This window comes from Rana temporaria, chromosome 7 (assembly GCF_905171775.1).
Source record: "Rana temporaria chromosome 7, aRanTem1.1, whole genome shotgun sequence".
NCBI classification, from domain to species: domain Eukaryota; kingdom Metazoa; phylum Chordata; class Amphibia; order Anura; family Ranidae; genus Rana; species Rana temporaria.
Window position 1 is genome coordinate 150,954,625 of NC_053495.1, and position 25,860 is coordinate 150,980,484.

The 25,860-nt window shown below is 43.7% G+C and overlaps 1 protein-coding gene across 2 annotated transcripts in view; it reads right to left on the reverse strand.

The window, feature by feature from the left end:
• Positions 1-25,086, reverse strand: part of LOC120945762 (dimethylaniline monooxygenase [N-oxide-forming] 3-like) — a 99,276-nt gene extending 74,190 nt beyond the window's left edge. Inside the window, exon 1 of one of the 2 annotated variants that reach the window (XM_040360143.1) lies at positions 25,023-25,086. The gene's annotated coding sequence lies outside the window, so the exon portion shown is untranslated. Of the gene's footprint in view, positions 1-8,545; positions 8,702-25,022 lie in introns of those variants that run through there. The other variant, XM_040360142.1, reaches the window with a different exon arrangement.
• Between the last annotated feature and the right edge of the window lie 774 nt (positions 25,087-25,860).

Genomic DNA, 25,860 nt, shown 5'->3' on the forward strand with positions numbered 1-25,860 from the left:
GCCCATGCCTGAAGCTGTGTAAGGGGCCCCATAATTCCTGATGGCGGCCCTGCATATATGCAACCTCACAAAAGTGGTTTTCTATCCATGGGGATGCTAGTATGCATTACTGTGTTTGTGCTGAGAGCCCCCATGGATAGCTACAGTTCTAGTACCAACGCTTGGGACTCAGGAGGATCAGTTCCTGATTATCTGATTGCTGAGATAGCCTAGGATTGGCTATCATGGTGATCAGTCACTGTACATTCTGCTCCAGTTTTTTTCTCTCCTCTTGAATAGAGAAAAAAAGTACACTGTATCTGTTTCTCCTTGCAAAAGGTGAAAATGTAAACAAAGAAGAGTGTGTGTAAAAAAAAAATGTTTTTTTTTTTTTAAAATACAAATACAATAGCTGGATCAGGGTTTAATCTAGGTCAGGGTTAGGATTATGGTCAAGGTTATAGTCAAAGGTCATGTTCAGATTCAAAGGACAGTGTCAATGAATTTTAGGTAGGAAAATAAACATATTTTTTTTAATTTATTGTTAGTGTCATTGTCAGTGTTTTAGAAAGGAAATATAAATAAGCAAAATGTGCATCATTGTTTTTGGGCCCTGCTATGGGTACAGACAAGATGGTATTGCTGTGATCTTCAGGAGTGGGAGAATTTATTTGGGTTCTTTTTTTTTGTCATAGGTCATGGTGATAGCAATACATAAATACATAAATAAAAAACTATGTTATTAAAATTATATTTTGTGCCAGTTTTCATAAATCAGGAGATATTCCTTACTATTTACCACCAAATAAATGCCCAGTTTATCCTGAAATAAACATTGCATTATTTATCTGGATGCAGTCATTAACATAGAGGACAATGAAAAATGAATAAATAAGAAAACACAATGTCATCTGTAATTTGTAATTTTGAAATCACAAACCTGTGAAAATGACGACTACCATAAACAGATCATTTTTTTCCTGGGCACATTGTGATGTAACCTCAAAAGGAGAAAATTCTCCTAGGTTATATTTAGGTGTGTGGCTATCATCGTTGCACCTCTGAAAATCCACTTGCATTAACCCTTTAAACACCACACCACTGTGTCATGACCATGACACGCAATTGCATGGTGGTTGCAGTGCAAGTTTTTTTTTTTGCTCTGGCCATGGCATGTGTATACCCATTTCTATTTGCTCTTGCAGCTTAGGGAAGGGAGGGTTGGCGGGCAGTCAAAATGGAGCTCAACTGCTTTACCACCTCCCCAATAGGGATGAGCTTCGTGTTAGAGTCAAACCCATGTTCGACTCGAACATCGTATGTTCGACCGTTCGTCAAATTACAAACGTTACGGGCCGTTCGCGCCAAATTCGAGTGGCATGTCACGGCCCATAATTCACTGCGGCATCGCAGTGCATTGCTGGCTGATGATTGGCCAAGCATGCACTATGACCCGCATGCTTGGCAAATCACAGCGCGCAAAAAACGGAGAGCCGTAATTGGCCAAAGCCAGGGTGGCCACGCCCCACACTATAAAAGGCCGCCTGCAGGTCAGCCTTGTGCAGTGTGTTGCGACAGTGGTTAGAGACAGAGATAGAGAGAGAGTGTCATTTTTTCTAGGTAGATAGAGCAAGCAGGCTAGTCAGTTAAAGTTACAGTGTGTAGAGGATATATATGCATCCCAGGTGTTGTACATATATTTATACACTGTATAGTTTAGCTAGATCAGCTCTTCCTAATTTACTGGCAGGCAGGTGATTGTGCTAGCTGCAGTATTCTCACGTGGTGTATTGCCTGTGTCCTCTGCAGTGTGCACATAAAGCTACGTGGTGTGTGTACTGCCTTTGTCCTCTGTAGTTTGCACCTAAAGCTACTTGGTGTGTACTGCCCGTGTCCTCTGCAGTTTGCACCTAAAGCTATGTGGTGTGTACTGCACGTGTCCTCTGCAGTTTGCACCTAAAGCTACTTGGTGTGTACTGCTTGAGTCCTCTGCAGTTTGCACCTAAAGCTACGTAGTGTGTACTGCCTGTGTTCCCTGCAGTGTGCACCATAAAGCTACGGGGTGTGTGTACTGCCTTTGTCCTCTGCAGTTTGCACCTAAAGCTACTTGGTGTGTACTGCCCATGTCCTCTGCAGTTTGCACCTAAAGCTAAATAGTGTGTGTACTGCCTTTGTCCTCTGCAGTTTCCAACTAAAGCTACTTGGTGTGTACTGCCCTTGTCCTCTGCAGTTTGCACCTGAAGCTACGTAGTATGTACTGCCTGTGTCCTCTGCAGTGTGCAGCATAAAGCTACGTGGTGTGTGTACTGCCTTTGTCCTCTGCAGTTTGCACATAAAGCTACTTGGTGTGTACTGCCCGTGTCCTCTGCAGTTTGCACCTAAAGCTACGTAGTGTGTACTGCCTGTGTTCCCTGCAGTGTGCACCATAAAGCTATGTGGTGTGTGTACTGCCTTTGTCCTCTGCAGTTTGCACCTAAAGCTACTTGGTGTGTACTGCCCATGTCCTCTGCAGTTTGCACCCAAAGCTACGTAGTGTGTACTGCCTGTGTTCCCTGCAGTGTGTACCATAAAGCTACGTGGTGTGTGTACTGCCTTTGTCCTCTACAGTTTGCACCTAATGCTACTTGGTGTGTACTGCCCGTGTCCTCTGCAGTTTGCACCTAAAGCTATGTGGTGTGTACTGCCCGTGTCCTCTGCATTGTGCACCTAAAGCTACGTAGTGTGTGTACTGCCTTTGTCCTCTTCAGTTTGCATCTAAAGCTACTTGGTGTGTACTGCCCGTGTCCTCTGCAGTTTGCACCTAAAGCTACTTGGTGTGTACTGCCCGTGTCCTCTGTAGTTTGCACCTAAAGCTACGTAGTGTGTACTGCCTGTGTCCTCTGCAGTGTGCACCTAAAGCTACGTGGGTTGTGTACTGCCTTTGTCCTCTGTAGTTTGCACCTAAAGCTACTTGGTGTGTACTGCCCGTGTCCTCTGCAGTTTGCAACATAAAGCTTCGTGGTGTGTGTACTGCCTTTGTCCTCTGTAGTTTGCACCTAAAGCTACTTGGTGTTTACTGCCCATGTCCTCTGCAGTTTGCACCATAAAGTTATGTGGTGTGTGTACTGCCTTTGTCCTTTGTAGTTTGCACCTAAAGCTACTTGGTTAGAGTGGAGACTGCGAGCCAGGCCTTCTCGTCCACATTTTTATTATTTTTATTATTATTATCATTCAGAATTTATGTAGCGCCAACAGTAGGAGATAGCCTGATAGGTTGTGGTAGAGAGTTCCAGAGGATGGGAGAGGCTCTGGAGAAATCCTGGATACAAGCATGGGAGGAGGAAACAAGGGAGCTTGAGAGCAGGAGGTCTTGGGAGGAGCGGAGAGGACGGTTTGGGTTATATTTGGAGACAAGATTGGCGATGTAGCCTTGGGCAGAGTTGTGAATGGATTTGTATGTTGTGGTTAGTATTTTGAATTTAATTCGCTGGGTGATTGGGAGCCCGTGTAGGGATTGACTGAGAGGGGTGGCAGACACTGAGTGGTTGGTAATGTGGATAAGTTTGGCAGCAGCATTCATGATGGACTAAAGAGGGGATAGCCTATGGTCAGGTAGACCAATGAGAAAGGAGTTGCAATAGTCAAAGTGAGAGATAACAAGGGAGTGAATGAGGAGCTTGGTGGTTTCATTTGTTAAAAAGAGGCATATTTTAGAGATGTTAGGTGAGGTGAAGTCTACAAGTTTTTGACAGCAATTGGATTTGGGGCTGAAAAGACAAGTCACAGTCTAGAATTACACCTAGTACCCTGGCATGAGGGGAGGGATTGATGGTTGCATTATTGATTTTGATGGAAAAGTCAAGGAGGGGGGCACAGGGGAATATTACCAGCTCAGTTTTAGAGAGATTTATTTTAAGGAAGTGGTGCGACAGCCATGCTGATATGTCAGTTAGTTTCACACTGACACGTCTTTCAGGCGGTTTAGCGCTAAAAATAGCGCTGCTATACCGTCTGAGAAAATCATGCCATGCAGTCTTCAGTGTGAAAGCCCGAAGGACCGCTCCAAAAGTCCAGCTAGCCGCATCTTTGGAGCGGTATAGGAGCGGTGTGTTTACCGCTCCTATACCGCTCCTTCCCATTGAAATCAATGGGAAACCGCAGTACTACCGCCGGTAATGTGCCTCATTGCCGCAGTATTAACCCTTTATCGGCCACTAGCGGGGGTTAAAACCGCACCGCTAGCGGCCGAATATCGTGTTAAATACGACAGTATAGCTGCGCTAAAAATTGCACCGCTATACCGCCACCGCACCTCCCCTGCCCTGTGTGAAAGGGGCCTTAGTATGGCACATCAGCGATTGACCTCACAAATGCGCTTCTGGAAGAATGGTCAAACATTCCCATAGACACACTCTAAACCTTGTGAACAGCCTTCCCCGAAGAGTTGAAGCTGTTATTGCTGCAAAGGGTAGGCCAACTCAGTACTGAACCCTATGGACTTAAGTCCTGTATACACGACCGGGATTCCCAGCGGTATAAAGTCCGCCGGGAATCCTGACGGGAAACCCGAGAATCTGCTCGGTAAGTTTCCCCGTGTACACACGAGAGGTTTTCCTGTCGGGAAAACTCCGGGGGGAGCTTTGGCCTGGGAATCCCGGTCATGTGTATGCTCCCTTGCAGTGTTTCCCCATAGGAAAACTGCCGGGTTTAAAACCGCCGGGAATCCTGGTGGGAAAATAGAGAGCAGGTTCTCTATTTTCCCACCGGGATTCCCGGCAGCTTTCCTTTCAGGAAAACTGTGCGGAAGCCTCCACACGGCCGGTTTTCCCGACCAAAAGCTCTCTTCGCAGGTTTCCTGGCAGGAAAACCGGTCGTGTGTACGGGGCTTAGACTGGGATGCCATTAAAGTTCATGAGCGTGTAAAGGCAGGTGTCACAATACTTTTGGTAATATAGGCCCAGATTCACAAAGCAAATGCACCGACTTAACTCGAGATGCGCGGCGTAATTGAAAAAAGCGCCGCGCGTATCTTTGCGCCGTATCCACAAAACGAGATACGCCTGAAATCCAGTTTTTTCCATCCTACCTAAAAGAATTACACCGGCGCTTCTTTGCGCGCAAAATACGCTAGACACGCCGCTGTTTTGATAGGCAAAGATGAAAATGAGGGAGATAAGGCGATCCACAAAATTAAGTGTGTGCGGCGTAGATTACGCCCTGTGCGCTTCTGCTAGTTTCATTGTGTAAAATTACACGTTATAAAAGTAGCCCTAACTTTGCACCAGCCGTGTAAAGGTCAGCTAAAGCAACACCATTAAGGAAGAGCTGAGCACACACACTTGCAGGACAACAATCTGTATGCCAACATGCCAGGGGCATCCATGCTCATAACTATACTAGTGACTTTAGTAACCGAGGGTACCCCCTCTTCTGAGGGAACAGCAGTCAGGAGACGCCTCGCAGAATGCATCTTTGCACAGTAAACACACACATTAATCATGGCACAATGAGAATGCATGCATGCACACCCACTGTGGTCCCTAGCACAGACACATCACATGCACATCTAATTGGATTAGATCCAAGTACCCCCAATGGTACTTGGGAGCAGTAACGCCACGCCACGCCACGGCTCCAATTATGTCACTGTGCATTCATACAACATTCACATGGACCTGGGATCACTTCTCCCTGGTCCTGGGGATCCCTACTCCACCAAAACTGAGGGTGACACCCCTTATTTAATCAGGAATGCCACCCCCACATTCATACATCATTCACACACATAAAACAAATCATAAGTACAGTATAATAAAAAAAAAAAAAAAAAAAAGTACCCCAAAAGTTAACGACGGCGGCGAGAGCTACGCCTGGGCCGCCCACGGCCACGGCCAACCAGGGGAGACTCCTGGGGGGGGTGAGCAGGGGAAGGAGGAGACTCATGGAGGGGGTGAGCAGGGGAAGGAGGAGCCTCCCCTGGTGACTGTCCTCCTGCTGGCCTGCCCACCATGGCCACTGCAATTCTGTTCAGACCCAGAGTGAGGGCAGCCGTATTGGCCTGGACAGCCCGGGTATTGTCCTGGACAGCCTGGGTCAGGGCACTCACCTCCTGGGCCACGCCTGTTGTGGCGGTCTGCAGATCACACATGCATGTGATGACCACCAAGGAGTTTGTGGCCACATCAGTGAGTGACTCCTTAATTGAGCCCAGGCTGTCCTCTATCTGGGTCAGAGTCTGGTTGATCTGACCCAGATGGCGGGTCTGAAGGGCATTGTCCCTCCGCAGAGTAGCCGGCAGAACCTCGGCCACCCCCCTGGTCTTCTGGGTCGCCTTCCTGCCTGCAGCTGAGGCTTGTGGCCTGGGAGGAGGGGAGAGAGAGACCATTGTGGGGGAGGCCTGTTGGGGGAGGAGTGGGAGGGGCTACCCCTGATGGTGGCCTGACTGCTGCCAGCCTCAGGGGTAGCCTCAGGGGAAACCACATCCGAAGCCAAAAGGACTTCCCTGGCAATGTCCATATCTTCATCCTCATCCTCCGCCCCCCTCATCCTCCTCCCCCTCAACCTCCTCATGAGGGGAGGTGTGGCCACTCCCCTCCCCTGGGGACTCCTGCCATTCTTGGGGCTCTTCTGCAGCCTGTTGTCCTGGGGATGGTGCAGCCTGGCCTGATGGCCCAGCAACCTCCTGGCCTGATGGCCCAGCAATCTCCTGGCCATCTGTGGAGGACACAAAACAATCACAGGTTGGAGGATCCACACACTTGGCACATCTTCCCTTCCCCCACCCACACATGCTAATCATCAGATAGAAAAACCCAAAAATTACCTGTCCTCACAAGAGAATCAGATTGAAAGCCAGGCAGGCCCACCACCTGCTGGCTATGGAAACACCGGGCCACTGCCTATTCCTCCTCAGTCAGCCTGACGGAGCAGGGTGGGCCTCCTCCAGTGCCCGTGGCATGGGCATTTATTTTGGCCATCTTGTCCCGGACCAGGCTCCTAAGATCGTTGATCTTCTTTTGAATCCCATCGGGGGTCCACGTCCCCCCCCCCCCTGCCGCATTGATCTGATCAGTAATTTTTTTAATGATCTCCTTCCCCCTGGCCGGGGTGGTGTTCCGGCTCTCAGGGCCATGCAAATAACGCCCGAAACGGCTGATGGCCCTAGCAAGTATCTGCTTTTCTATAAGCTTCCTGCGCTTCAGTGCCATAACACCCAACACTCAGCACCAACAAAAAACAAACACAACAAACATACACAAATACTCACACAACAAACAAACACAAATACTCACAGAACAAACACACACAAAAATCAAACCACACAAGCAGACAGCTAATACAAATTCAAAAACAAACACCGAAAAAACAAACAGAAAATACACTCAGAAAAAAAACAATCAGAAAAAACAAACAGAAAAAAAAACACAGCTACTACACTCTACTACTCCTCCAAATCTTTTGCCTAACACTAAACTCACCAACACACACCAACAGACAACAGAGCAAAAGCAACTTGCTCTAGGAAAGGGGAACACAGGGATGTACTTTTGCAAGGGAAGTGTGTTTGTCTGAGGCTATTTATACACAGGGCGATTCTCAAACTAAGTACGCTTGGCCTTTTACCTATCTCACTGATTGCGCCGAGCCGAGTTCTGCACATGCCCAGTGAGGTGCAGATTCGTGCGCGCATGCGCAGTACGGCCGGCCCTTCATTTGCATGGGGTCACGGCTCATTACAATGGAGCACGCCCACTTCCTTCCCACTTGCAATAACCCCGCCTTACGCCTCGGGATTTAAGTTACGCGTGTGCAATTTTGGGCGCAAATGCGCTGTGGATACGGCACTTACGACACAAAATTAAGGCGCCGTAACTTAAATGACATACATTTTGAGTAACTTAATTTGTGCCGCTCTACGTGAATTTGGGCCAAAGTGTGTATATACTGTATCTATCTATCTATCTATCTATCTATCTATCTATCTATCTATCTATCTATCTATCTATCTATCTATCTATATAAATTGAGCTGTATTTCTTCTTGCAATTGCCATAGCCTATTGCCAAAGAACAACTCAAAATAAATTATGCTACTCCTGACGATCACAGTGAAATCTACTATTTTATGCCAGTGTTCCTTTAATAAATATATATAAAAAAAAAATCAGGAGATATTCATTACTATTAACCACCAAATGAAAGTCCAGTTTGTTCTGGGGGAAAAAAACTGTTATAATTCACCTGGATAGTAGTTGCAATGATATATACAGTTTTATTAACACATATCAAAGTTGCAAAACTGTGTTCAGGCATTAAGATTTGTTTTACCCTCTGTCATGAAGGGGTTAATAAAAGCAGAATTACGGAGCTACTGTGCATCCCTCAGTATGCATCAGAGGACGCACCTTAGACCTTCTATAGTTAACAAGTTGACCACCATCAAATAAAGCACAGTGTAGAGATTGTAGCAGAAACATATAAATAGCATTAGCAGCAGTCATGGGAAATGATCTCAATACCTCTTGGTCTGCTTGGATTTGTTAGCTTGATAAACTGCAATGATTTAATGTGCTTTCTGTGTTACTTACAGTTCGCTGCTGTTGCCTGAGGTTTTGCTTTTCTTTTTTCTGCTTAGTTCTAAGCTAACAGCAGGAGGTCTATATGGTTCTCACTATTTAGTTTGCAATATGCCAATATTGTCTTCACTACTTCTATGAACAAATACAGAAAAAAAAACCCCAGCAGTCTCCTCCTTTTAAAGAACAAGACAACTGCCTGCCAAACTGCCAGTGTGTTCACATGCTAAGGTATTTATTTACTTTCTTTCACCAGTAGCATTCATTCATTTAAGTACAGACAAGCCAATTATTGTATTTAGGCATGGAGATTTCAGTTACATTTCTCAGCATTAAGGATTTACTGAAGGAGTAGAGATTGAGAATGTTTACTTAGTAAATATGATAAAGCTAGATGCTTATTGAATTCCCAATCACATACACAAGTGCTATTAAAAAGGAAAAATGGGGGTACCTTTAGCGCAGAGCACCTTCATCATTGCCTGGGAGAAATCGAATATTAACCACTTGCTTACTGTGCACGTATACCCCCTTCCTGCCCAGGCGAAATTTTAGCTTCCGGCACTGCGTCGCTTTAACTGACAATTGCGCGGTCGTGCGACGTGGCTCCCAGCAAAATGTACGTCCTTTTTTTCCCACAAATATAGCTTTCTTTTGGTGGTATTTGATCGCCTGTGCGGTTTTTATTTTTTGTGCTATAAACAAAAAAAGAGCGTTAATTTTGAAAAAAACAAAATGGCCCAGATTCTCAAAGGAGATACGACGGCGTATGTCCAGATACGCCGTAGTATCTCTGAGTCTGAGCGGTCGTATCTATGCGCCTGATTCTTAGAATCAGTTACGCATAGATTTCTATTAGATCCGACCGGCGTAAGTCTCTTACGCCGTCGGATCTTAACCTCCCTGGCGGTATGATTCTGTCAGAAAAAACATGCTAAAAGCGGTACCATTATTTGCAAGGAAATTTGGCGTTTTATATTGTAGGTCTGTAATTTTTAGAAATAACTCACTTAAATCTGACCAAACAAGCTTCTAATAGGCATCCCGGGTATGACATTTTTTTAAAAACAAAATTATAAATTATAATATAATAAATAATTATAAATAATTATAACAAATAATAATATAATTATAATAAAAATTATTCAATAATGTAATCAAATCAAAATCACTGAAATTTGCTCAGTTGCAGAATTGTTGCTGTCATTATTTTTTTTTTTTTATGACGAATTTCCCCACAAATCGCTATCGCACAATTCTGCAAGTGATTATAATTTATTATCGCTGTTTTTTAGCTGATCTAAAACTATTTTTGACATAAAGGGACACTTTTGGTTGCTATGGACAATCTACAGTTTGCAGGGAGAAAGAAACGTTTTTATTATATAAAATGACATGCATGACACAGGACAGACCACTAGGGACAGGGGGGGTGTGTTTTTTTTACATACAGTACTGTAATCTATAAGATTACAGTATACTGTATGTAAGGTGTTTGTTTACTTTTTTGAATTTGGCGCCGTTCTCCGTCCCCGTGCGTCGTAACGTCGCAGGGAACGGAGATCGGCGTCACACGGAGGCACTGTGTGAATCGAGCGAGGTCCTGCTCGCTCACACAGCGCGGTGGCATCGCTGGATCCAGGGACAAGGTAAGTAAAACATGCCTGTGGATCTAGCGAGGCAAGCCCGAGTCTGACACGGGGTTTCCGCTCGCAGCAGGAAAATCTAACCCCGTGTCAGACTCGGGAAGACCGCCAGGCAGGTTAACTGCATATTTAGCATGATTTAGAACATTGCAAAATGTCACAGATAGAGTAAGTTGTTACATCACAACTTTATGAAGGGCACTGTAATATGTTACAAAGGTTGTGAATAGTTTTGTAATAGTGAAATTCTCTATGCTTCTCTCAGCATTACTTTGTGTTAATTATTTATGGTTTAGTCTAGCAAACCTCCCAAATCCCATATGACTTACTGTCATAAGGTTACTAATTTCTATGACTTGCACAAATTGGAGTTTTCGGGTCAGCAGGGGCAGCCTGTGCTCTCCATGTCACCCCCTGCAGTATCTAGCACAAGCCCACCCTCAGGCCCCGTACACACGACCAAGTTTCTCGGCAGAATTCAGCCAGAAACTCGATCGGAGCCGTATTCTGCCGAGAAACCCGGTCGTGTGTACACTTTCGGCCGAGGAAACCGACGAGGATCTCGTCGGGCCAAATAGAGAACATGTTCTCTATTTCCTCGTTAGTCAATGAGGAAACTTGGCTCGCCGAGATCCTCGGCGGCTTCACAAGGAACTCGACGAGCAAAACGATGTGTTTTGCTAGTGTTCTAGCAAACAATGACACTGTTTGGTCTGTATATGGGCAGCATAGCCCAGTCCAGTACTTCTGTCATGGAAGCAAATCAATCTGAAGTTCCTAGTTCTGGCCCTCTATCATGCTGCTGTGTTGTAGTCAAGAGTCTTCACTGAAGGCAGAACTAAACTGTATCTGAGCACCACAGAATAAAAACATAATTTAACCACTTGACCTCTGGAAGCTTTTACCCCTTCATGACCAGGCCATTTTTTACTATTCAGTACTGTGCTACTTTAACTGGCTATTGCTCAGTCATGCAGCACTGAAAGTATTGCAACGACCGCCATTTTATTCTCTAGGGTGTTAGAAAAAATATATAATGTTTGGGTGTTCTAATACATTTTCTAGCAAAAAAAAAATGCATTTAACTTGTAAACACCAAATCTCAGAAAGAGGCTCGGTCCTTAAGCCAGGGCTCGACAAACTCGGGCGCCAGGTCGCATTTGCGTCTAGAATTAGTGACCTGGCACCTGGGGTGGCACAGCTGGGGTATCCTGTCTCCGTGTGCCCCCCCACCCGGTGCGATCGCGTTTGGCCTCGGCTTTGCGGCCTTCTGCAGTCCTAGACTTCCTTCTGGAATCTGGCTCCCTCTTGTGGTGGCTGTTGTTATGACAAGACAACCAGAAATGCTAATGGCCTGCCTGTTTTCACTGTCCGCCTATCTCCTCCCCTTTCCTTAGAACCCCCAAACATTATATATATATTTTATTCTATCACCCTAGAGAATAAAATGGCGGTCGTTGCAATACTTTCTGTCACACCGTATTTGCACAGCAGTCTTGCAAGAGCACTTTTTTGGGAAACAATACACTTTTTTTAATAAAAAAATAAGACAATAGTAAAGTTAGCCCATTTTTTTTATATTGTGAAAGATAATGTTACGCCAAGTAAATTGATACCCAACAAAAATGTCACGCTTCAAAATTGCGTCTGCTCGTGGAATGGCGACAAACTTTTACCCTTTAAAATCTCCATAGGCGACATTTAAAAAATTCTACAGGTTGCATGTTTTGAGTTACAGAGGAGGTCTAGGGCTAGAATTATTGCTCTTGCTCTACCAATCGCGGCAAAACCTCACATGTGTGGTTTGAACACTACTTTCATATGTGGGCGCTACTCATGTATGCGTTCGCTTCTGCACACAAGCTCGGCGGGACGGGGCGCATTCCTGGCTCCTAACTTTTTTAGCTGGCTCCTAGATTCCAAGCAAATTTGTCAAGCCCTGCCTTAAAGCGGGAGTTCACCCATTAATCTTTTTTTTTAAACAATCCCCCTAGATTAATGCTCGTTTTGTCTAGGGGAATCGGCTAGTTGTTTTAAAATATGAGCTGTACTTACGGTTTACGAGATGCATCCTCTCCGTCGCTTCCGGGTATGGGTCTTCGGGAGCGTGCGTTCCTTCTTGATTGACAGTCTTCCGAGAGGCTTCCGACGGTCGCATCCATCGCGTCACTAGTAGCCGAAAGAAGCCGAACGTCGGTGCGGCTCTATACTGCGCCTGCGCACCGACGTTCGGCTTCTTTCGGAAAATCGTGACGCGATGGATGCGACCGTCGGAAGCCTCTCGGAAGACTGTCAATCAAGAAGGAACGCCCAGTCCCGCAGCCCATACCCGGAAGCGACGGAGAGGATGCATCTCGTAAACCGTAAGTACAGCTCATATTTTAAAACAACTAGCCGATTCCCCTAGACAAAACGAGCATGAAGCTAAGGGGAAAATGTGTTCTCTATGGGTGAACCTCCGCTTTAAGTGGTTAAGGATTGTTAGTCACACAGTATTGAGGGTTTTCACATAAAAGCACAGCAGATACTGCTTGCATTCACACTGTCTCTCTGATTTGATCTTCAGCCCTGAAGACAGCAGGAAGGGAGGGTGACCCTTCAAACATCATACGGCTGTATGTTTATCTAAGTAAGCCAGTACAATTAGGCAATTTACAAATAAAAACAATTTTTGGGGGTTTTGGTCTTCACCAAGGTGAATTAGGAAAGAAAATATGCACAGAAACACAATACATTAAACACATTACACAATGTATTATTTTAGGCCATTTAGATGTGACTTTCAAATGTTTTCATAAAACTTACAGATTTGCAGGTCAGTCAGTAAAGGGTTATATATACTATACTGTAGTCACTTTAGTTAATAACAGTTGTGAGATTATAGCCAGGACTGCAGTCTTGTATAAATACTTTTTGACTGAAACACGTACAATACTACAACATAATTATTGGCACTGCAAAAATACAACTTTAACTGGTGCTCGTTGGTGGCCATAAAATCCTTTATACTGATAAACACCAGCTTGCATGCTGTGAGTTGAACAGCGAAATTATTCATCTGACCTTATTAACACACATCCTGCATCTGTCATCCCCTCCAGGAGATTACTCCTGCTCACCTCTGCATTTAAATGCTTTTCCAAGACAGACAATATCAGTGAACTTCTACCTCAATACACACCCATCGATAGTTTTGTACCTTCTTCATGCATAGATTGTTCATTTGGCAGAGTGTGCAGCAGCTAAGCAATCACATAATAGCTTATGTGGAGCAGAGTTGTAGTATTGAAAGTGGTAGAAGTATGTCCCTGGAAGTCTGTAAAGCTTATCATACATTATACATGATTTTATGGCAAACAGGAGGCTCATATTATGCTATAATCTTTCTTTACTGTCAACCAGCAGCAAGAGAGTTAATGAAAAGAAAAAACGTTACACAGATGGATATGCAAATGAACATAGGTAGACTGTCCAATCAGGTAACAGAGTACGCTATAAAGGTGAGGTGTAGATGATGCTCTCCCTCTTTCTTGCTGCTCCAGCCAGATAAGTACTTTAAAAAATTCTCCTCAGGTGCTTATGCTTATACTTAGATTATATATATATATAACTCTTACATATATATATATATTTATACTCATATTCGACAAAGAATTTCCCTGCAAACCTGCACTTGTCTCAGCTTTGCAGGGTCACACTTTCATCCTTAATCAGCACCTCCACTGCCCATCCCCCCCCCCTTCTCCTACTCATTATCTCCTCAGGTGTCTCCTCACCTTTTTTCATTCACTCCCGCTTTCAACATTTCTCTCATACCCTGACAACCCACGTCCCTTTACCGCGGCCGTTCCGACGGGTTCCCGACACTACAGGCTATCATTTTTCTCCTCAGCTGGTGATCAGCTGTGCGCGGTACCGCGCGGATTCGCAGCCTGTCACACAGTGTCTCCCCTCACGACACTGCAACACTGCGATACCGCTGTTTCCCTGACAGAAAGTTTCTGTCAGGGACACAAGCAAGAAATGCTTTCTTCTGTGTGTCTGTGTGCCTGTCACACACACACATAGTAACACATACGGTAAAACATAGCATTCACAATTTCTAATGTTAAATAACTTATGTTTGTTCATTGATATATACATGTAGTTGTATGTTAATTGTGGATGTATATGTATATATAGATATATATACTTACAAACACTGAGCTGCAGTCTGAATATTAATTATAATATATATATGTATGTTTGAGGTATATGCTTTTAATATATATGCCGCTTACTGACATGTGTATTATCTGCTGATACAAAACAGATATATATAATTCGACTGCATATACTAATTAGTTGTCCTATTATATTTTCTCTTGCAGGACAATTTGTCTTCAGCCACTATGTCTGATAAAGATCACACTACCGTTACCCCCTCAGATACCCCTGAGGAAAACCAAAAAATCCAATCCATAGTAGATAAATCCATCCACTCTGCTATGCAAACGGCCATATCTTCTATGCATGATTCCATTGCACAATCGGTAGTCATGGCCCTGTCCCAAAGTAAACCTCAGGTTACCCAGCAACCTTTACCTGCTACCCCATCTGACATTTATTGGTCAGCGGAGGACTCTACATCCCACATGATCCAGGGATTGAAAAAAGGGGGTAAAGTGTCTCAAAAGCGACATCATGCATCTCATACCGGTCCCTCCCATTCTAAAAGAATGGTCCTGATGGAGAACCAGGGTGAATCTTCTAAGCCTTCTAGTAAAGGAAAGGCTATTTTTAGTGACAAGAAGTCACACATTACACCCTCTGCCCGGGAGGAGTTGCTCGTTCAACGGGTAAAAATGGCCTCAAAAAGGCAGAAACCAGACTCTTACCGTACCTCGTCCAGCAATTCCTCTTCTAATGAGGACGCTCTATCGGAAGAGGAAGGAGACTCTGAATACGAGTATGTCTCTGATACGGAAGAGGGTATACCCCTTGAAAAGGAGGAGTCCGAGGACACAATCTTAGACGGCTCTGGTGACCCGTATTTCGACCCAGGTCAAATTAAACACCCCCGTTCAGGAGAATGGGTGGCCCATTCCTTAGTTACAAAATTTTTAAGCCTCTGGATCCAGAAACCATTGGATAAGAACGAGGCTAGTAAGTTAAGAGCAGAGTGCCCGAGACCTTCCCTCCCAAAGAAATTAGCCAATACACCTGAATTAGACCCCGCACTAGTAAAATTTCTTCTAAAATCAGGAAAACACCCAAAAAAGGGTGTGGACAGATCATTTCGCTTCTGTCAAGACAAATTATTAGACATGTTAGGCCCCTTAGCTAAGATTCTGGATTTAACAGAAGAGGCAGTTTCATCTAACACCCCGATAGATTTAAATATCCTGAAAGGTTGGGCTCAGCGAGCCTTTGTGCTATTTGGCAACGCCAATGCGGCCATCTCTAACGAAAGAAGAAGATCGATTCTGATGAAGCTGGATCCACAGCTTATGCATCTTGCTTCATCTCAACCATCTTCCATCACCGAGGGTCTACTTTTCGGTGACTCTTTTATAAAAGAGATCAACAAATACGTGGCTCTCTTTACATCTCTAGACAAGGCCCAATCGTCACTCAAAAAGGTTTTCCAACCAAGAGTTTTTCCCAGAGCTGGGAAACGTAGGGGCTGATTTCCCCGCAGACCTTCTACCGAAGGTCACTTCCCCAGAGGCCCTCCCAGATCAGATCACTTTGCCCAACCGGTTAACACCTATCAACAATCCCCTTTCTTCCCACAAAGAGGTAGACCTTGGAGAGCGAGAGGCCATCGCGGTTTTCCCAGGTCAAGACCTTCCTTTGGTAAATCCCCATCCGAGGTGTTTTTCCCCAATTCCCTTGGGAGGCAGGATAATGTATTTTTTCCAAAGTTGGAATATGATAACCTCAGATGCGTGGATTCTGAACACCGTGTTAGGTTACCGGATAGATTTCACCTCTCTACCGACTCTAAGTCAGGACCCTATTCCAATAAGGTTCTCAGAAGAGGACAAAAAGCTCATCTCACTGGAGATAAAAGAGCTTTACTCCAAAGGGGCCATAGTTCAGGTTCCCCTACAAACTCCAGGTTTTGTGAGCAACCTGTTCCTGGTCAAAAAGAAGGACGGAGGTTTCAGACCAGTAATAAATCTGAAATACCTAAACAATTTCGTCCATTACCGCCATTTCAAAATGGAAGGTATTCACCTGTTAAAAGACCTTTTATCACAAGACGACTGGTTGGCCAAAATAGATCTGAAAGATGCCTACCTTTCTGTACACATGCACGAGAATTCCCAACCATTTCTTCAATTCCTATGGCAAAACAAGAAATGGCAATTCACCAGTCTCCCGTTCGGGCTGTCATCTGCCCCCTGGTGCTTTACGAAATTACTGAAACCAGTAGTAGCGGCTCTGAGGAGCAGGGGTGTTCGTCTAATAATATATTTAGACGACATTTTGATCATGGCACAATCACTTCAGACCATTCAGTTACACGTTCAATGGACAATATCCCTTCTGAACATGCTGGGATTCATAATCAATTACAAGAAATCCATCTTAACCCCTTCAAAGGAGGTAGAATTTCTGGGTTTTCTCGTCAACACCCAACTATCCCTTCTGAGTCTTCCAAACAGGAAATTGAAGACGATCAGAAGAGAGATTCGCTCAGTCCTGAACAAAAGTCAAATATCTCTTCGGACAATTGCAAGGATTGTCGGTCTATTATCAGCTTCCATTCAAGCGATATTTCCGGCACCTCTACACTACAGAGCACTACAGAGACTAAAAGCTCAACATCTAAGAGACGGTCTGGCATATTCCGACGAGATAACACTAACCCCGGACACCAAAGAAGAATTACTTTGGTGGCTGACTCACATCCAGATGTGGAATGGGAAGACAATCTTCCATCCACATCCGGATTTGATAATAGAATCAGATGCAAGCAACTCAGGCTGGGGTGCCCGCTGCGGCCCTCTTACAACGGGAGGGAAATGGTCTCCAGACGAAGCTCGGTTGCATATCAATTGTCTCGAACTCCTAGCGGGATCATTTGCTCTCAAGAGTTTCGCGAGAGACAGGTCCGATTGTTGTATTCTCCTGCGCATGGACAACATATCCGCAGTACAATACATCAATCGATTAGGAGGTACGAAATCCAAACCTTTGGCGAACATGACAAAGGATTTTTGGCATTTTTGCCTGGACAAGAACATTATATTGAAGGCGGAATACATCCCAGGCCTATCCAATTCCATCGCAGACTGGAATTCCCGTTATCTAACAGATTCCAGCGATTGGATGTTGAACAAGCCAATCTTTCAACATCTAAACTCCCTGTGGGGTCCTTTACAAATAGATCTGTTTGCATCACGCCTGAACAGACAGATTCCAACTTACTTCAGTTGGCGTCCAGACCCAGAAGCATTGGGGACAGACGCCCTTCTACAAATTTGGCCGAAAGGAACATCTTACGCTTTCCCTCCCTTCACTCTAATTTCAAGGGTTCTTCTCCTGACACGTTACCTGGAATCGAACATAGTTCTGATAACCCCTTACTGGCCATCCCAAACATGGTTCCCCCAGGCTCTGGAGATGAGCATAGACTACCCACGATTACTCCCAGTATTCCCTTCTATTCTACTAGACCCATTTCAGAATCCTCATCCTCTAATAATCTCAGGAGTTCTTTCCCTGGTAGCCTGGAAGTTATCAGGCAATCGGGAATTATCTCAGAACTTTCGCAGACATCTAGAGACATCTTGTCAGAAGCCTGGGCTCCAGGAACCAAAACAGCTTACAGATCAGCCTGGAAACTTTGGTCTAATTGGTGCATGCAAAGGGATCTGGATCCCTTACATGCACCTCTCCCTCACGTGTTAAATTTCCTATCTGACGCTTTCTCTTCCGGCAAGGCCTACAGAACTATTAACGTATATCGTTCAGCCATTTCCTCGAGTCACTCACCCGTAGATTCTATTCCAATAGGGAAACATCCATTGCAAATTAATGAAAGGCATAAAATTCAAAAGACCTCCTAAACCCAAATACCTTTCTACTTGGGATGTTTCCATCCTCTTAAATTTTCTTAACTCCTGGGGCGATAACGAGAATCTGTCTTTTAAACATCTATCCTTCAAACTAACGGTACTACTTTGTCTTATCTCCCTCAAAAGAGTAGCGGATGTAAAAGCCCTAGATATATCCCGTAGACAATTCTCCCCCCAGGGCGTTCCATTTTCCATTTTCAGACGCACAAAGACCAACTTACATTCGGTCTTCTATCCGGCCTTTCCCTTCAACCCAAACCTTTGTGTAGTCCAATGTCTAAAAACCTATGAAACTAAATCACACCCTTTTAGAGACCCTGTCTCATCTCAATTACTGATTTCCTACTGCAAACCCTTCCATCCAGTTTCCTCACCCACCTTAGCTAGATGGGTGAGACAAACCATGGATTTAGCAGGCATTGACATTTCCATATTTGGCGCCCACTCCACCAGAGGCGCTATGGCCACTAAGGTATTTCAATCAGGTGGTTCACTATCAGATTTAATGCGAACAGCAAACTGGTCTTCAGAATCCACCTTTAAGAATTTCTATTTTAAACCTGAATCTCATGTGTCTATGAATGCATTATAACTATAGGTTGTATGTTTATCTAATGCTAGGGTACACAGCTTTGAACTAGCATAATATGAGCCTCCTGTTTGCCATAAAATTGGAGATTTTCCTACCCTCTGGGACGGAAAATATAGATTTTATTAAAAACAGGAGGCGAGTATTATCCCACCCTAATACCCTACCCTTAGAGATTTATCTTGTTCTTACATAATGTATTATTTTTTCAGCTTAAATACGGTGGACTTCATGACATATTGAAGTATAAGTTTCCAGTTCAAGTTACCCCGATTAGCCTCCAGTTCAAGTGGTTTCCAGTCTAGTTTATCATCAAGAAAGAGGAAGAGCATCATCTACACCTCACCTTTATAGCGTACTCTGTTACCTGATTGGACAGTCTACCTATGTTCATTTGCATATCCATCTGTGTAACGTTTTTTCTTTTCATTAACTCTCTTGCTGCTGGTTGACAGTAAAGAAAGATTATAGCATAATACTCGCCTCCTGTTTTTAATAAAATCTATATTTTCCGTCCCAGAGGGTAGGAAAATCTCCAATTGTACAATCTCCTATGTAGTGCAAGGGTCTGCCTGATTGGATACAGAGGTATTGGATAGATAGGTGTGTCCTCCTATTTTATAGTTTTGGTAAATCTGTAGGAGATGTCTCTGATGTAAATCTAGCGCATGCACCGTAACCATTTGTTGCTGAGTCTGCGGCTGCTGTATTCTTTGACTGCCCTTTTGTGACGTCTTCTTTAGTCACACAGGGGAGCATCAGGAAGAGTGGAAGGAGCTAAACACTGCGAGACTTCTCCTCTGTGCCAGACAGAGGGGAAGTTCTCACAGACTGCATTCCGGCAAGCTTTAAATGCCGGTTTAGAGGGGCTAATGTGCGCAAGTGTGGTGACGTCATGCAAATGATCAGCTGCCTGTGCTATGGGCTATTTTTTAAGACAATGTTGTGTCCAAGGGTTTACATTACAACCACTTTAAATGACTGGCATATTATTGAAACAACGTAAACGTACGGGGCCCCCTATTGGGTGGGGCCCATGGGCTTGAGCCCAGTCAAGCCCAATGGTAAGTCCGGCCCTGATGTTACCTGTACCTGGTCTAATGTTAAACTGTTCCTCTGTAAGGTACAAAAGGCCTAATAAAATGTTATTGCAAAAAAGCAACATGAACAAACCCACCAAAAGGCACTATAAAAAATTGGAAAACTGCAACACGCCAAAATGCCCCATGAGCTACATTGCCACATATAGGGCAGCACTTTGAAATCAATGGACTGCTGTATATGCGTTGTGGTAAAAAGGGTTTGCCTCGCAAGGCGATGGCCCGAGTTACCCCATATGAATTTGACTACTTTACTCTGAAACAAAGCGAGGTGATCCTTCTTAATGGATATCGGGAGAGAACGCAATAGATAAAGGAGCCTCAGGAGTAGGGTCATCTTGACAGAATGTATCCTCCCTAACCAAGATAATTGGTGCGGGTGCCATTGTTTGAGGTCCGATTCAAATTTTTCGTAAATGGGGGGGTAATCAGCTTGATAGAGTTGTTCGAATTTGGGGGTTAGGTTTATCCCAAGATAACGAATGGAGGACTCACTCCACGTGAATCAAAAAGAGTCCTTCAGCCTGGCCACCAGTGACGGCCGGAGAGAGATGTTAAGAGCCTGAGACTCTAGTCGGCTTTTTTCGGCGTATAGTTAAAGCTGGTATTTTGCAGCGTATAGTTAGATTTGCCATGTTAAGTATGGCCGTCGTTCCCGCGTCGAAATTTGAATTTTTTATTTTTTTTGCGTAAGTGATCCATGAATCGGGATGGACGTAAGTCACGTCTAAGTTTAAAAAATGACGTCATTTCGCGCAATGCACGGCGGGAAATTTCAAAACGGAGCATGCGCAGTTCATTCACGGCGGGGACGCGCTTCATTTAAATGAACCACGCCCCCTAATCACCGATTTGAATTCCGCCACCAGAAATACACTACGCCGCCGTAACTTACGGCGCAGAATCTTTGAGGATTTGAAAGAACGCCAGGTAAGTTACGGCGGCGTAGCGTATCTCTGATACGCTGCGCCTATCCATTTCTATGTGGATCTGGCCCAGTAACTCTTTTAACGGCCCTTCTGGAAACTACCTATTTGAGAAAGCTTTTCTATTTTTGTGTATAGTAAGGCTGCTTTACACAGAAAGACTGAGACGCCTATTCTTTGAAACTACAGTTATTTATCCTAGGTAATATTTTGTAGATATGTCCTCAAGTTCTACAGTACTAACATCACATGTATTTGTGGAGTAATGTGTGTCTTAGCTGTGTAATTTAGCTACTTGTGTGGCTAGCCACAGAACAAATGTTTGAAGTCTCAGTGCAGAACACATTAATACTGTGGAAGGAATTTCCCCTGTCGACTGTGTTGATGGGGAACCAAGTCATTTTTTTTTCTTCCACCCATGGAGGTGCTGGAATGACATCATCCAGCCCTGTGCATCTGACTGCTGTGTGGCGAGTTCTCCCAACATTTACAGATTGCAGAAAAAAAGGTTGTCAATCTTGTTTGATGTACACATAGGGGTAAGCTTGGTGGCGGGAGCTGAGCTAGCATCAGGAGCCGGGTCTGCCTGCAGACATCATGATAAGCAAGAGATCCAGGCTCCAAACTGTGAGCATCTTCCCTGAGTCCCCTGCTGATGGGGGGGCTTTGACAATTTTTTAGGGTGCTATAGCACACCCAAGCACCACCCCTGATTTTAATTGTAAATTGTAAAATGGCTCCTCAAAGGAGTTAAATACTTACTTAAAAAAGGAACATAGGGCCAGATCCACAAATAGCGGGCGTAACTTAACTTTTCCCATTTAAGTTACACTGCCGCAAATTGTCCAAGTTAGTGCCCGATCCACAAAGCACTTACCTAGAAATTTGCAGCGGTGTAACTTAAATCTGTCCGGCGCAAGGCGTGCCCAATCTAATGGGGCGAGTCCCATTTAAATTAGGCGCGCTCCCGCGCCGGACGTACTGCGCATGCTCCCGACGTGATTTTCCCGACGTGCTTTGCGCGGATTTACGTTGCGCCGAGTTTTGAGTATCGCGACGGGTGTAAAAGAAAAAAAAAGAGTTGCGGCGGGAAAATGTTTTTTTTTTTTTAAATTTGACAGCGACGCGGGAAAGAAGGGTATACTTTTACATGGTGTACTAAGTTTACACTTTGTAAAAGCAGCCCTAATTTTGCGACCGCAAACTAACACTTACAGAAAAAAAACGAAGGGAAAAAGCTTTGTGGATCTCCGTAAGTGCTAATTTGCATACCCAACACGGAATTTCGACGAGAAATGCCCCCAGCGACGGCCGAGGTACTGCATCCTAAGATCCGACAGTGTAAAACTATTACACCTGCCGGATCTTAGGAATATCTATGCGTAACTGATTCTATGAATCAGCCGCATAGATAGAAACAGGGATACGACGGCGTATCAGTAGATACACCTGTGTATCCCTTTTGTGGATCTGGCCCTTATTGTATATATTATACTATATATAGTAATCTTTTAGAGAGTTTGACCACCAGCCAGCCGCATTGGTAAACACAAACAGCTTTTTTTTTTTTCAAAAGGTAAAATTAAACAGCTGGGGGCAGATCCACAAAGAACTTTGAAAACTTTCAAATTTCCCACGTCGTATCTTTGGTTTGAATCCTCAAACCAGATACGACGGCATCTGGGTTAGATCCGACAGGCGTATGGCTTCGTATGCCTTCGGATCTTAGATGCAATACTTCGGCGTCCGCTGGGTGGAGTTCTCGTCATTTTCCGTGTCGAGTATGCAAATTAGCTACTCACCGATTTGAATTAGGCGCCCTTACGCTGCAAGAGATAGACTAAGCACGGCGCAAATTCTTTGTGGATTCGAAGTTTAAACAAGTAAGTTACAGCGGCGTAGCGTATCTCCCATACGCTGCGCCGGTGCAGATCTCTGTGGATCTGCCCCCTGGACTTCAGCATAAATAATACAAAACAGTCCATTATACTGGTAGACAACAAAAAATACTTTGGCTCACCGACAGCATAGGCTTGTCCCACCACAGGGTTTTTAAAGTTCCTACCTGCTTCAGGGGTCCAGAAATGTTGCAAGAGCTCATCAGCAGTGTCTCAGTATCAAGACAGTTCACAACACACAGCTGTATGTTACTCCACTCAACACCTCACAGACACCTGCTGACTGCTTCATGCCCCCTTCAGACATCTCTCATAGGTGGGTTAACCCTCTCAGGACTGAAGTACCTGTAATCAGGGTCGGAGGCTCTTTCCCACCCAAAATCTTTCCAAGGCTCCAAATTTCAGGATTTATTCCTGGGAGATCTGCATGTCAGTTTTTCCCCTTTTTTTTGATTACCCTGGAATCCCTCACCCCTTAAATGGACCACAATCCAAACAGCGGTAATATATACCTGTTTTCCAGGACCCATCTCCGGTATCCTGTACAATATACAGTATATAAGCATATTGTAAATAGATAAATGGTACACTGTTCATTTTAAATTTAACCTAAACAGACCCACCCCTCACAATTTATACACATGTTTTTAATTATTATTTTATTAAGTACCATTGGATTCACAATTGACATTATAAGTATTCTGTATTTTCAGATATTATACTTAGCGTGAAATGGTTTGAAGCATATGCTAAACTCCACACACAGTTTGCATTGATTGTCAAAGGTAATCTTAAGCCATAGGATATATCTGACAATTTGAAAATGGTGGTTATTCATTACATTTCAATGTATTTAAAGGTAATCATTAAACCTATTAGTATAAACAGATTATGGAGAACCAGTGACTAATCCTCTAAAATTATATACAAAAGTGCCATTGAGCAAGTACAATAATCCTTCTCAGGTAGCTATGTAGTTGTAAAAAGAAGATTTAATGCTCTATTACAGGTGCTGCCAGTGTTTGAAAGTAGGTTTATTGTAGTTTTCTTGGATAAAAGGGTGTATGAACATGCAAAAAAATTACCTGAGGCCGTGCAATCTACAGCATTTTAGCATAACAAAAAAAATCTATTGCTAAAAAATGTATTTAGTAAAAAAAAAAAAAAAAAAAACATTGTTCAGCTTATATCCATTTTTATCTGCCTGTTATACACTACTGTTCAGTCTACAGTGGGCCATACATGGTTCGAAATGTGGCTGGCTCGGCAGGGATAAGCCAAAGTTCGATCCATGTATAGGGGGCATGGTTGTGCAGAAGTCAATCGACCAATCTAATTCTGTACAACTGCCTTGTTTGAAAATTTTCGCTCAATCAGCGTCACTGGCCTTAGCTGGCAGTGCTGACCAGTGACAGCAGGGAAGCCTTCTCATTGTCAGAATACAAAGGCTTATTGGGGAGGATTCTCCCATCCACCTCAAATGTGTGGATGGGGCAATTGAGCCATTTTTTTTCTCAACCCACTGGTTGAATGAAATGAATCATCTAAGCGATGTCTAAATTCCCTCTTTTTTCAGACTATTTGTAGCCCTCACGGAGTATAAACACCTACTAAAGTGTTTGGGTTCTTTTGTTATAACACAGCAGGTGTGGAATGTATGTCAAGGGACAGGACACAATCTCAAAACAAGCTGTTCCTGTGTGGGAAACCAGATCTAGGAAATACAGAGGTATACTTAAGAACCTAGAAAAAATAATAGCTGCGCTAAATCAAGTAAATTTGTGAATGCTACCAATGAAGGAGCATCAACATGTGCATAAGTGAAATATATATGGGTAACATATAACAATGAACCATGCATATGATAAGATCTGCAAAAAGTCCATAAATGTACATCAATTTTAAATAATTAACATAATAGAGTTCATGTGAGTAAAGTTCATCCAAGGTGTGGTGCAGAAACACCTGTGTGAAATCCAAGATCTAGATTCTGTGAAGAAGTCACAGAAACAAGAAACAAAAAAGATCCGCCACCATAGATAGGTATACTGCTTACCAGAAGCATTGGTCCAAAAAAGGACCTAATACAGCATGAGGATAAATTCCAATGGACCACAGCCCACGATCGCTCGTAATGTAGCAGACCTCAAACAGTCTCCACAACTCTCATACCCGTGTAGCGTTGTTGACATGTAAGAAAAGAATGCCTCTCATAGTGTAAAACCAACTGTAATTTATTAAACAAAAATAGTAAAACTCACATTTCCATGCAGTGAGATAAGCCTGAAGCCTGTTGCGCCAGCCGGACGCAAACAGGCAAACCCGTCCTGTGTAGAGATTCAGCAGATGGGGGTGGTGAACCTCCACTGTTCTGTACGCAGCAATCAGTCACTTGCTACAGGGCATACAGAAGGACCCTTGTGGTATGGAAAGTTCCTTTAGCTTCATATGTGCATAGGGAATCCCCATGCTGGGATTGCCAGCCCAGTAGCAATAGATGTCCTGTGTGATGATAATGAGGTCAGACAAACTACAAACTTGGGGATTGATGAGTCATATTGAATATTCATTTGAGTCACATTGAGTGAACACAATACCACCATGCTTTTTCCAGAATCTCTAGCCAATACCAAAAACCGTCAACACATTCACAAAAAGCGGATCAGCTATAAACCACATTGTAAACTGTGATACATTCCTGTCTGGGCATGGCAGCCTTTTTATTTAACTATTCTTTTATTGAATAAAACAAAATAAAATACAGTGAACAACAAAGTACAATATATGAAACTTTGATTCTGTCCAGCCTTTCCTTATATTTTATACAACACTTGCAATATCAAATAAGAGAAGCCAACAACTGTATAAAGGAGCAGCAATAATTCAAAGTAATAGCTTTATACAATCATAGCCAGAAATATGCCTGTCACCCCATTTGGAATGAAGCTGTTTACACATATAGAAAAAAGAAACATATAAAACAGTTAAACATAAAAGGATCAACAACATCTTGGAGCTACATGTGCAATTACTAGTTTCATAGATATAAAGAGTGAAAGGGGAAAGATTAGGACAAAATACCAGGACAAATTTAAAATA